At 47.8% G+C, this 12,530-nt stretch overlaps 1 protein-coding gene across 5 annotated transcripts in view; it reads right to left on the bottom strand.

Moving 5' to 3' along the window:
* Window positions 1–12,530, bottom strand: part of LOC8042599 — a 213,463-nt gene that overhangs the window by 162,712 nt on the left and 38,221 nt on the right. For 3 of the 5 annotated variants that reach the window (XM_040220003.3, XM_040220002.3, XM_040220004.3), the window contains exon 1: window positions 5,654–6,155. The exons of 1 other annotated variant lie outside the window; for it this stretch is intronic. The gene's annotated coding sequence lies outside the window, so the exon portion shown is untranslated. Of the gene's footprint in view, window positions 1–5,653; window positions 6,157–12,530 lie in introns of those variants that run through there. One more of the 5 variants, XM_040220001.3, reaches the window with a different exon arrangement.

The following is a 12,530-nucleotide window of genomic DNA, read 5'->3' as shown; positions in this document are numbered from 1 at the left end:
ACTGCCGTTCCTTGAGTGCGTGTGAGCACGCGCAGAATCTGCTTAAACTAAAAATACCCGCGTCTGGCCATAGCGCAAAAGCCGAGCGAAACCAAGTGAGGAAATCTTGACCCCATTTCCTCCGGGCACGAGCATACCGCCCTCCTACAGACTCCTCGCAGCCGGGCAGTATGCAGAACGACGCTGGCTTTCCAGCCCGCATTTGTTGACCGGAGAACTGTCTCGTAATTTTTGAAGTCTTCGGTCGGTACGCCCTCCCGATGAAGACATAAAATCTTGAAGCCGTCACGCGAAGAAACCGGATCCGATTGCGCGCCGCTCCACATTGGAAGTCGAGCACGCACGCATTTACTCGGGGGCCCGCTCTAAAGCACCGGGGAACGCCCCTTGACCGTATATCGTGAGTGTCCCGATAGTTCCGACAGGCATATCTCTCGTTGCAGTCTGTGCACACCGGCTGCGCAAACACGATATTGGGCTTAATCATGATGTAGAAAACCCGAGACTGTGGTAAAAGCAAGGAAATGGTGTCGAAGAAGGAAGACAGGGGAAAAGAACGTCTCAAACTCAGCTACTGCGTTTATTTCCTTTTACCACAGACTCGGGATTTCTACATCATGATCAACATCCACCAGCTCGCCTGCGTACCCACAGTTTTTTCATTGTTCTTAAAACGGCACAACTATCGCGCAAGACGGCCGGTAGTGAAGTAAATCTACTACCCAGTTTTCTGTCGACTGGAACCGAGAAGTGGTCCTGATGGGATAGCTCACTGCATACGCAAGCACACGTACTATTGGTGAGGGAATGGAACTGCACACTTCTCCACTGCTTGTCACTCAGGCACAAAGTGGCCAGAGGCTGGGCCAGTCAAACGTTGACGAATAGTTCGACCCTAAGTAAGTATTCGTCGTGAAATTTCCACTTCCGCAGCCATCTATACCCGTTTTCACCTCAAGAACCGGGGCAAAATAAGTCCGGCTCCGCGCGGAGGATTACTAATCGCCCTCTTTATGTAGAGATTTAAGGTATATGTAGGATCATTTTAAATTCGATATATGTTATCTTATCTAGACGCATACGTTTCAAATGCCAAAAGCATCGCTTCTTCCTCCGAAAACCAAATCCCGTAAGAACTACTTTGCGTGGCGTATGAACAACGGGCAAAACGCCCTTTTTTTTCTTCGGGTGAAAACGGATATAGCGAATGCTAGACGAAGTTTCCAATGCACAGTCTGCTTCCGGCTCGTTGTATACGTTCGATTCAATCCGGAAAAAGCTCCACGATCTAACTTTAAATCCCAGGTGACTGAGTTGCGTTAATTACACAAGCAACTAAACTGGAATGATAAAGTCGTGCCCCGTCTTTCTTGGAATGCGCGTTTACTATGCTCATCTTCACACACAGCACAAGAAGGACTCATATTGAACTGGATTTTCCTTCGCAAACTCGCGTTTCCTACACACACACAGAATTTCATGGCGGTGGCCCAATGTCCCGCGTATTCAGGACGCTGGCTCAACACCGCCGACGGCGAGGGACAATCGGCGTGTAAGTCTATCGTAATCCACCAGCCGTGACACAATGCAACAGCGTATTCAACCCACGCCGATGCACATTATCCAAAGTTTCACGGTTCGGGGACACTCGGGTCGTTCGCGATTTGAAGAAAATGGCCGGAATGGCTTCGGAAACAAACGGCGTGGCGGTCCCGAGACCTAGAAGCATCATTGTTTGATAAAGATTCGGTCTACACATAGTAGATTAATGCCTGAATGTAACGTATTCATGTCTGCCTCCACAGAAACAGATCCATTAGTGAGGATATGTATGAAAGAGTGAGTAGGGTCAGGTGATAAGAGGGAGGTGGCTAATTGGTCCGGGGGTCCAGGTAAGCATATCTGGTATAGGCGAGGAGGAAAAAATAATAAAACAGTTCACCCCACAAATAGTGCAATAATAGATGGGAGGCAAAACGCGACGGCAAAACAATGCTTTCGTCCACACTGGAAGTGACGATATCGATGCTTGAGGCATCCTTATAAAGTTTTCTGCTATTGTAATTTTCGGTTCATTTATCTTGGTTGAAGGAAACGGTTTTGTTGTTCATGCAACGTTATCAGGCACCGTGGATACTTTGTACGGACAGAAAGGGTTATGCCGGGTCGGTCTCTGGCTAAATGTGCGAGGGGGAGGGTAGGTTTACGTGCCTTGTACGAGTGGAGGTCGTTGGTTTGAATGGAAGGTCAAGACGAGATGTACCCTAGCTGACGGTCACGGGAGCGTGTGCGGCAGATGGTATAAATACGACCTTGACCAATAAAGTTTAGTTGCTGCGTAATAGATGTTTTGTGTTTGTTTCCTTTTTCGTCCGTCTCCAGTTTTTTTTCAAAAATGAGGAAACTATGTGTCGAGATGCGTACGACTGTTTTAAAGTATCTCAGGACAGCATCTGCTCTTACGCATGGTAGATGCGACGTGATCCTGCGCTTGTTGTTTTGTGCGTGTCCGTGATTAACGCTGGATGTGGTCGTACGCCTTAACGAGAAATGGGATATAGGATGACGATTAAATATCCCGTACTTTCAAAGTGTATCTTGTTTTTATACTTAGATCGGGCTCTTGCGACGAACTGCGGCGGCTGGAGCGGTGTGTGATTTCGTAACGTTTCGTAACACGGCACCGTTCTCTTGTCTGACTTTCTCCGAATGAAAAGCTTCAAATCGCATTATCAAAAAAATAAACAAAAAGACACCGCAGATGTCATACTCAGCGCCTTGTCGTGGTAGCGCAACCTGAATTTCCGAGTTGCGTAAGTCGGTTTGTGTAGATAGCTCAAGCGTCACGGGATGCTGTCGCCACGCTTTGACAATCTCTCAGCGACTCCTCAGAGCACGGCTCTCGTGATTCGCCGTGAGGCAAGGCAGCACCGACTGCGACGGCGGCACATTCGCCAACCACGTCGTCAAAGACGAACCCCGAGTGATTCCCAGTTCACTGTGTTGAATCGCGCACTAAAGTGACTGGAGTTGGATAGATGCAATATTGATGTGTCCGTGGTATGTGAGGGGAGATCGGGGTTATACTCATAACAAAAAAAAAAAAAAAAATTAGCAATCAAATCGCTTCTACTGCGAAGGAAGTGCGCACCGTGGCTAAAACAAGATAACGGAGCGTGATGCCGGACAACCGTCGTTGAATGACGCCATAGCAGTTCCGCTTAGCTTTCCACCTGTCCTACACAAAACAGGTTGATCGAACTCCGCATATGGAAAAGTAGCATCGGGGCCAATGGGGCGTAAACAGAGGCAACAGAAGGTATCGCGAAGACGACGGACGTTGCCAGTTTTATCCTAGGTACAAATAACTTCTCCCACGCCGCCCATGATGTCATGTGGGCGATGCTTCCATCGTTAGGTGGCGCAAGCTACTGTCCGGTATAAAGGGTACAACGGTTATGCATCCATCCATTCGTCCAAAGAAGTCAAGAATAGCCAGGGTTAGCAGATTAGGCTATGAATAGCCAAATTGGGCTAACTAGTGAAAGGTTTGGCGTCGAAATTTTGCGGTTGGCTATGTCGCTACGCGCGGCTATTTTTGGGCTATGTCCAATTTTTACACGATATCCTCGAAATTGTCCCTTTTCCTTCTGTATACTGTAGGATATCTCAAGAAACCCTGAAAAACATCTTTTATGTGAAGTCTTTTTTTTTCTTTAAGCCGAGCGAAACGTTCACCTTCCAGCGAAGCTAGTACGAGTGGGACAAATGCTTCCTCATAGTATTGTTCATAGCATGAGACTGTCCAAATGTGTCCACATGATCTTTTGGTTTTATTATTTGAAATAAACTGTTTTCTGGGTCTCTTAATACTTTGACTTTGCATACTGTCTCTCATCTAAACACATACAGAAGCAGAGCTTTCGCCTTCTGCTTGTAAACGCAGTATACAAGTTTTGGCTACTTTTGGGCTACACTGATTAGTCATTTGGCTATATCAGTTAGGAGCTATCTGGCAACCCTGAGAATAGCCTCGAAGCAGGGCCCGACGGAGCAGCGTGAGGCGCGACACCAGTGTCATTCCATCGGAAACACGACCTGCTAAAACATCCAAAGTGAAAGTTGTCAACAAATCTGGGTAGCAATCTAAAAAAAAAAAAAATTTGGAAGATTATTAATAATAAAAAAAAAAAAAAAACACGATGGGTTCGAGCAACTGGAAAACGATTGGTTGAATCCCACTCCTGCTAACGCCCCCCCCCCCCCCCCCCCCCCAAACCAAAAAAAAAAAAAAGTTGCGCGAAAACGGGGTTTTACTATACCTACCCATAAAGCACTGGCTAAATAAACAGCCTGAAACTTAGAAAGGATCACGAGCAGAGGTACGCTGTACAAATGGTCCAATACCATACATGTGGTGAACTGCACTGTCAAGTTTCGCTTTGTTAAATTTTATTTCGCAAGCAGATCGCAAATTTCAGAAGTCTACAAACTATTTATTGGGAGCGTGCGTATAGAGATTCACATCAAGAATGGAACACGTTTCAAATGAGAGTCCGAGGGTCTAGCTAGATGGATGGATACGGTTGAACCCTTGACATCGGGCTGCGGCTTGCGCTATCTAGCTAGTGTTTTCACTCTCGGCAGTCAATATCGACGTATAGAAATATATATATATATATAAAGGCAGAAGACTTGTCATAGTACCATTCCTAATAATTCAAGTTCGCGTGACGCAAGCGAGTCTTCCCAACTGGGTGCGCTGAACTACGCTCTGTATCGTAGGTAAGGGAATAATGAAATAATTATTCTTTCCATCCGTTTACGCCACCAGCCAAATCACCTATGCCTTGTTTCACCACCTTCCCGATGCCTGTTGTATTCTCTACTAAATCAGTCACCCCTTGGGCCACAGCAGAGTAGAGTAGTAGGTTAGCATCGGCTTAGGCCAAGCTAGATGATCGAAAGAAAATCCAGCTTGCCACTCTAGCAGGTGGATGCCCGACAAGTAGCTCTGTACCCAGTGGGCGACAGGTTGCGTCATTCAATGCGCCAGGGCAATCCATCGTATATGCTGAATGGAGGCACGCGTTAGCTCATAATCCCACCCTAACATATTTGTGAGTGCTTGTCTATCATGAAAAAACAAGAAAATCTCGGACTTGTTCTGTTTTCAGGCTGTACCATATCGCGATGATCGGTCAGTGAAACTTCAACGAGCAAGCTAGTTCGTGTTTTTGACACGACGGGGCAGGCTCCATCGCAGTTTTTTTCAAAAGCGGTCGGGCGCGGTGTACAAAATTTTCAACGGCGGCTGAAACATCCAAGCGAGCGGTCAACGGCACCGTAAAACGCGAAGCAAAACAAGCAAGCAAACAAAACGTGAATGGAGAAGAAAAACAAGCGTAAAAAAGAAAAGAAGTCGCGTTCATAGAGTGACGTGTGACTAAAAATAAACCCACTCCCAAATACCGCAAGAGGCAGCTAGAGCACACGCCCGACTCGAAGCGAGGGAGAAAACAGCGGCGCCTCCGGCTCTCACAAAGAGAGCAGCGTGTTGCTTGCTGCTGCCTGCCACGGACGAATACGACACCCACAACCACGCGCACACGACACGGGATTGAGTGCCTAAAAAAAGAAGCCCTCTCCTCACCTCGTTCAGAGAGTTATCCGCCCGGGAACTGTCCCACATCCGCCATCGCGGCCGCCGCGCGACTCCGACCGCAGTACCGGGAGTCACCGTCCGCGGGACGTCCCAAGAGAAACCGTCGACGACACCACCCTCCACCTCTCCTCCCCTGCCTGAAGGGAGCACTCACGGTCCCGCCGCCGCCGCCGGAACGCCACCGAGACACCGCATGGCCGGGCCACGCACACCCAACAACACCGACCAACGTATCTTCTTCTTGGCGTCTCCTGCCGATGGCGCGTCGTAGCACACTCACAGGCCGCGAAGGAACGAACGTCGTCTCCCCACGGCGCGTTGTCGTCGATCGTCGACGGCGACGACGTTCGCCGGCAACAAAGAATCAAGCCCGCAGAAAACGGCTCTCCGTGCGTGGATGACGCCGTCCTACTGCTTCGGGCCGTGCGAGAAGGATCCTGGTCGGATGCTCGCTTGGCTGGCTGCTCGCTCTTTCGAGCTGGCTGTGGGCTGCTTCTCCGGGGGCGAGCATTTCGAGGAGGAGAGGAGGTGGAACAGACGGCAGGGGAGAGGAGAGGATGCCCCCTTCTCCTCCCCCTCGTCCGTTTCCCTCTCCCGGTTCTACCTTTTCTTTTTTTTTTTTTGGTGGTTAGTTTTGAGAGTTTGCATGGCTGCCGCGGCGGGAGGGCAGAGGCAGCGCAGAAAAGTATGCGAGCGAGTTTTTCGGTTGCCATATTGGCGGTCAGAGGGCGCCCTACTGGTTTGTGTCGCCTCCGGTTTTGTGCGGAACGTCGGTGCTGTGTGCGTTTTCTTTCTTGCTTTCTGGTGTTCTACGTGTCGTCGTTTCTCAGTCGGATGTAACGGGAGAGGTCCGGAACTAACTCTGATGGTGCGTGACATACGTTCAGTGTGCTCGCGCTTCCTTCGGTTACGCGTTTCCACGCCATAGCGTATGTATGAGAGTCGGAAATTGTTTAGCAAACCGAGGAACAGTTTGTATGTGCGGGGGAGACTAGAGAAATATCGTTAGACATAGCCCCGCTCTTATAATGCTCACAATGAAGCCTCGAAGATTTTGATTCAAGTATTTATTAACTTGACATACATTCAGTTATACTTAAACCTACAGCAAAAGAAGGGAAAAAAAATGCTGCTTTGGGCTCTTTGCGGTTGGAAGAAATCGTCCTGAGAGTGTTCCAAGAATCTGCGTCAAGACGAATGACCAGATCAAGACTCAAACATAGAGGCATACGACTGGCTATCTCACGGAAGTTATTTTCCACGTGCTACAAACGCTGAAAAGATAGGTACGACGGAGGCATCACAGTGTTAAAGTTTTTCGTAATAAAATAAAAACTAACTTATCACAACGAGTTAATTCCCATGACACCAATCATGGCGTCAGGGGGTACGCTCACGCACGATGAATCGCCCGACGCGTCGAAGGATACGTCTGGCGTTTCGCTAACGCCTTTGTTCCCTATGGCTACGCTAACGAACTCGGGCGAACTGCAGCCTTTACAAATGGCGTACAAAATGCTTCACAGCAGCTACAACCCCGAGATGATAATCTACACATTCTCGTTTCTCTACAGTTTGACGTTCGACATTTAGGAATGCAGTTGGATATGTTCCTAAAATTGAAGCCGCACAAAAAGCCGACAAAGCGTTGTAGACGAGGCGTAACGAATATGTGAAAAAAACAGGCCGCCCTAAAAACAACAAAAACCTTAAAAAATTAATAATTTGCTTCTCTTCGGGAACGGAAACGCTCCCGAATTATCTTCACCACGTCGCACAGATCTTGAAAAGAACAAAAACAGAAAAGAAAAAGAAAATGTAATTCAAAGAAGGAAAGCCAAGCAGCTGCAGACGCCGGCTTAAAATACTTCTTTAATTTTCCTCCTTTTTTTTTTTTTCTTCCCTTTTCGGGGATCGGGTGTTTTTGTTACTCTGCGCCTGATGGCCGCTGATGGTTGGAGCACGACCCCGTGGCTGTTTGTTTCGGCACGGATTGGCTTAGGTTGGTGTGGTAAGTACGTCTGGCTTTGCCGCTTCGTACGCCCTTGTTTATTTCTTTCGTGATTTTTGTTTTTTCTTAGGTCCTGTCAAATCCTTTTCTTTTCGCTTGTCTCTTCGCAATCGGCCGGTCGCAGCATGCGGGGGACAGCTGGGTCTTTGGCGACTCAAAAAAAACAAGAACTGGAATGCGCGCGGTGTTTTGAAAAGAGAAAACACAAAAAGAGAGGCATACTGAACCAGGCGCCGAATTTTCGCTCTTTCCTTTTTTTGTCAGCTTACCGAGTTTTCTGAGTCTGTTTTCGTTTGGGTTTCTTTTTTTTTTTTTTTTTTTCTGGCCGTCGACGAAGGAATATATTTTGTTTTCAATTGTCACAAACTATTTTTGGAAAGATGGACTTGTAAGGTCATTACACCCAAAAACCAAGGCTAAGGAAAATATCAAATATGGCGTACACCTTTGACAAGCCTTTAGGCTGGCAACACTTGCTAGAAACAATATTATGCGAAAACAAAAGCGAAAATCCCACCTAGCTAATTCTTTTTGTCACGAGTTTTCTGAAGTAACCAAGATTTTTACTTAGTCATTGTTTAGACATCAACTAAAATACGTCTATGGCACTCCAGTGTAGCACAACGATTTAAGCTCGCGAAATTGATCTTGTCTTTCTCACCCTGCTTTTTTTTTTTTTTTTTTGCTTACTTGTTTTCTTATTTTCTGCGACCAAACGTATCTTTTATTCGTTTCGTCGTGTTGTACATCGCTCGCTGCGGTGCATGTAGTCAGTATGTGAAAAGTCACAATTTTCATAGCTGGCGAAATAAGCATGCTAATTTTTTTAATAGACAAGAAACTTGCTCCCCGGAAAAGGTAGAAATCCACCTTTTCCGGAGGTCTGGAAAGCCTCGTAATTGGTCCTCGGTCGTCCCTATCGGCTAATACGGCAATCTGATTGGCTGTGGAGGGGTAATGAGATGCACGGAACTAACCACGCCACGCGTCTCTGAACCTGACAACGACTATAAATAACCTTCTTGGTAACACGAACAATCTACCTCAGTAAACTGTTCGTACAGACGCCCTTGTCGTGGGCAGTCGGTAACGCTCAGGTACCAGTAAGATTGCTAAGAAAATTAATTTGACACATGAACGACCCGTGTTCTGTTGCTTGTCGTTCTAGTGGGACAAAGAACCCGTACAGAGTAGCTCGCACGACTAGAACGGCAGGGAGTTCCTTCAGTTGTCCAGTGCGAGCTTGAGTCCAACCTATAGCAAAAATAAGTCCAAAAGACACAAAAAAACGAATAAATGCAGGGAGAGAAGTGTGAGTTGGGTTCAAAGAGAAAGCAAAGTAGTAATCGTAGGCACTAATTGCTGGGTAGACGGACGGCCTTGGTCAGGCTTCTCGTCTGACTCTGAGATGACAGCGAAGCTGAAGAGAGGGGCGTATTTTTTTCCGTCAATAAATCTTTTCTTTTTTTTTTTAGCAAAGCTACACCAAGAAGACGACGTGACCGAGCAAATAAAGGCTCCCACTGGGGAAAAAGATATATCCAGGCTTCGGCTTTCTTAATTGTCGAATTTAAGTGGTTCGCGATGGCGCGCCGCCGTTCAGTCGGCATCGTTCTGACGTTGCCCATATGGCCGCTCTCGCCTGCGGCGCCTCACGAAGGCTTTCTGTTCGTTTAGAAGCGCTGCACGCTGTGAGAGAGCGCCCAGCTTGCCCGCATGCCTGGTGCCGTGCTCGCAGAAAGAGGGCCGTCTCGGAGTCTGCCGTCTGCAGTGATGGGGATCCTCGTAACAATGGCTCGACACCGAAGCGAGCGTTCGGAGACCATATGCGGATCGTCGACGGATTGGGCATCCCAGACGCTTAGTTTAGCGCTTGAATGAACCAACTGAGCATTGTAGAGTCTTAAAACAGACTGCGTCCTTCTGTGTAGGAAAGATCAATAGACGAGCAAACAGATCGGCACGCCACCTTGTAGAGGACAGGGTGGGGGATACTGCGCTTTGGGGAAAGGCAAAGAGCGAGAAGCGAGTATGTTCTGACGCCGTTTGCTCCAGAGAACCCAAAGAGACAAAAAAAAAAATAATAAAGGTACGGGCAGATCTTTTTTTCACTTCCTTTTCACATAGCCTAAAAAAAAAAAAAAAAGTACGTCAACTATTGTGATTACAAAACAAATGTTGACTCATCATCTACCCATCATGTTGATAGCCTACTACAGCTATCACACGACCGTAATGTTTTGGCATTTTCATTTTTTAACCCCCTGAACTACAAGGTATAACCTTTGCAGAAATCGCCTCCTGCGCGCTGCCATCTTTGTCTGCTGGGCTGTGGAACGCCTTCCAAGCATGCGCTGTTGATCTGCTGTGGGGTATATCGGACGCTGCGCGCGCGTTCACAGCTCAGTGACTCAGCATTTTTTGCCCGCTCGCCTCGTTCGAGACTGCCGCTGGAAAGGTCTATAAGTGAGTAGATATTGTCAGGAAGGAAAATTGTAGCCGAATGTATACAACGGGCATGTTCTATGGGGCGAACGTGTGCCTGCAACTAAAAGATGAAGGAACCACACATTCTGTGTCTGCAACGGCAGGGTGAAGCAGTGCGTAGCGGCTGCGTTTATACACGGGCAATACTCAGCGAGCTTCTGAACCAGAACACACGACAACAGCCGAAAATAAACTGGAACTTTCCAGAAGATCAACGATCTGTATAAGAAAGGACTGGAAAAGCGTCGTAGCTTGCGTGCACTGCCACTGTGTCACGCACGAGACATGATGAAGTTAAAATAAGCACGATGGCAGAGGACGAACGTACTCGGGACAAATTTGGTTCTTGATCTTATGAACTCGATTCACAGCTCGCGTCCATTGCGCTGTTTTCAGTAGATACATTATATACATGAATGCGCACCCGCGATCACCCGAATTCACTGTTTGCTCACGAGACCAGTGGAACAAAAGCGTTTGCTGCGAGCTTCGAAAGAGAAAATCCCCAGTAGCGTTATCGTGTGCTTCAGCGGCGAGCTTTGTTCTCGAAAAGGCTGGACGAACCTATAAATATAAGTTATAACTCTGTGTCAACGGAACGGGAGATGATCATGTGGACACTCGTTTATCGCGGGAGCGGTGAGAACGCATTTTATTCTCCATTGCATTGACTGGAACAGCAGTCATGCAATCCCCGAAGTTACCAAGCTCTGGCGAGCAATGACGGCACCCCTGCTTTTCCAAACTTTTTTTTTCTTCTGAAAGGTAACACAATTAGCATAATACATGAAAATACCATATTTATTACGGCATAAATTAAAGTTACACGAGTAGGAGCGATCATCGATTCCCCAACATTCTGGGACATTCACCTCTTGCGCCCTCTCTCGGAAGCTCTGAGCAAAACTCAGTAGATTATTGAGTTCAGCCGAACAACCGCATAGATCGTTATATTCGCCGGAATATATTTATAGACGGCAATAATTTATCAATAATTAATACCAATTAGAAACTCGGGAACTTGTATGCCCAAGCCCGATATATCGGTGTGCATTGGTGTATTCCATGCTTGCATGGGTCCTACTATGCGAGCCCCTTTAAAATAAAATGTTGAATTTCTGCACGCCATTTTGAAGAAACGTAATATTCCCGAGGACTGCGATATATATATATATCTATATATATATATATATATATATATATATATATATATATATATATATTTCGGCACTTTCGTATTGACCAGATTATAGGAGGTATTCATTGGACGCCATATTTGAGGGCAATGTTTAGAGCGCACGCTCAGAACGAGCTCACATTAATTGCTCACATTGCTAAGACCGGCAACCTTGATGATGCTAAATGCACGCTCCCAAAGGACTGCGGAAGCTCGCCTTCAGCACGCGCTCAGCAGCAGCGCACACGGATATGGCCGCCAGTGAATACCCCCCATAAGCTTCTTAAAATTTACCGTTCCCGCGTGCAGCGACGTTGCGAGGTCTGACGACCTTTACAAACGCAGCACTCATACTGATAGGATCCATGGTTTGAGGACAACGAGGCACTTATAATACCATTGAAACATTGACACCGTACGTCGGGCCTCCCAATGAGCCTACAACAGAATGTCTCGCAATGTTGGTCAGGCACACGTGGCGACGAAAGAAAACAAGCCTTTTGCCGGTACCCTCGGATATTTGACCACCATATTCAGTGCCAAAGTGCAGAGTGTTTTTTTTAGGTCTAAACATATTTTTAGCTTCGTTATTCACCGAGCTCTCGTCGCATATTGCAGCGGTTGGCTCTCTCAATAGCTTTACGGGAAAGCAGAGTCTCCGGGTTTCTTAGAATATATGGCGAAAAGAGCAACTCGAGACCACTGCCACGGCCGTGCCACTGCCTCACGGGAACGCAGCTCGCTGCCAACTCCCGACGGGCCGCCAAAGCAGCAGACGAGGCCGTGATCTCGGTGCGCGGACAGACCTCTGGAAGGGCGGTCGGCTTTTGTTTCAGGGGGCTCCCTTCTTTTCCGTCGGTCGGAGGGACGTCCGTCCTTGCGGCCGGGGCCGACGCGTCGACGCTCGACCTTGCACTTGGGAACTCCCTCGCCCGGCGCCGCCGACGCCGGCTTCCGCCCTCCCGACCTCGGCGTCTCCCGACCGCGCGGCCGCCGGCGCTTCTGCCGCTGCCCTCTTGGCGCACAGCGCTCCCCCCCGCTTGCGGCTTCCTCTCTCGCGATTATTATTTCATTTTTTCTCGCTTCACCCCCCCTTTTCCTAAGGAGGGCACACGTCTTTCACTTTCGGTTCTTTTGCGTGTTTTGTTTTGTGTCCTTTTTGGGGTACGTTGCCGCCTCGGACGTAGCGG

Source organism: Ixodes scapularis, unplaced genomic scaffold, assembly GCF_016920785.2.
Source record: "Ixodes scapularis isolate PalLabHiFi unplaced genomic scaffold, ASM1692078v2 PGA_scaffold3__209_contigs__length_174095766, whole genome shotgun sequence".
In the NCBI taxonomy this organism is placed as follows: Eukaryota; Metazoa; Arthropoda; class Arachnida; order Ixodida; family Ixodidae; genus Ixodes; species Ixodes scapularis.
This window is presented reverse-complemented; position numbering and strand designations above follow the sequence as displayed.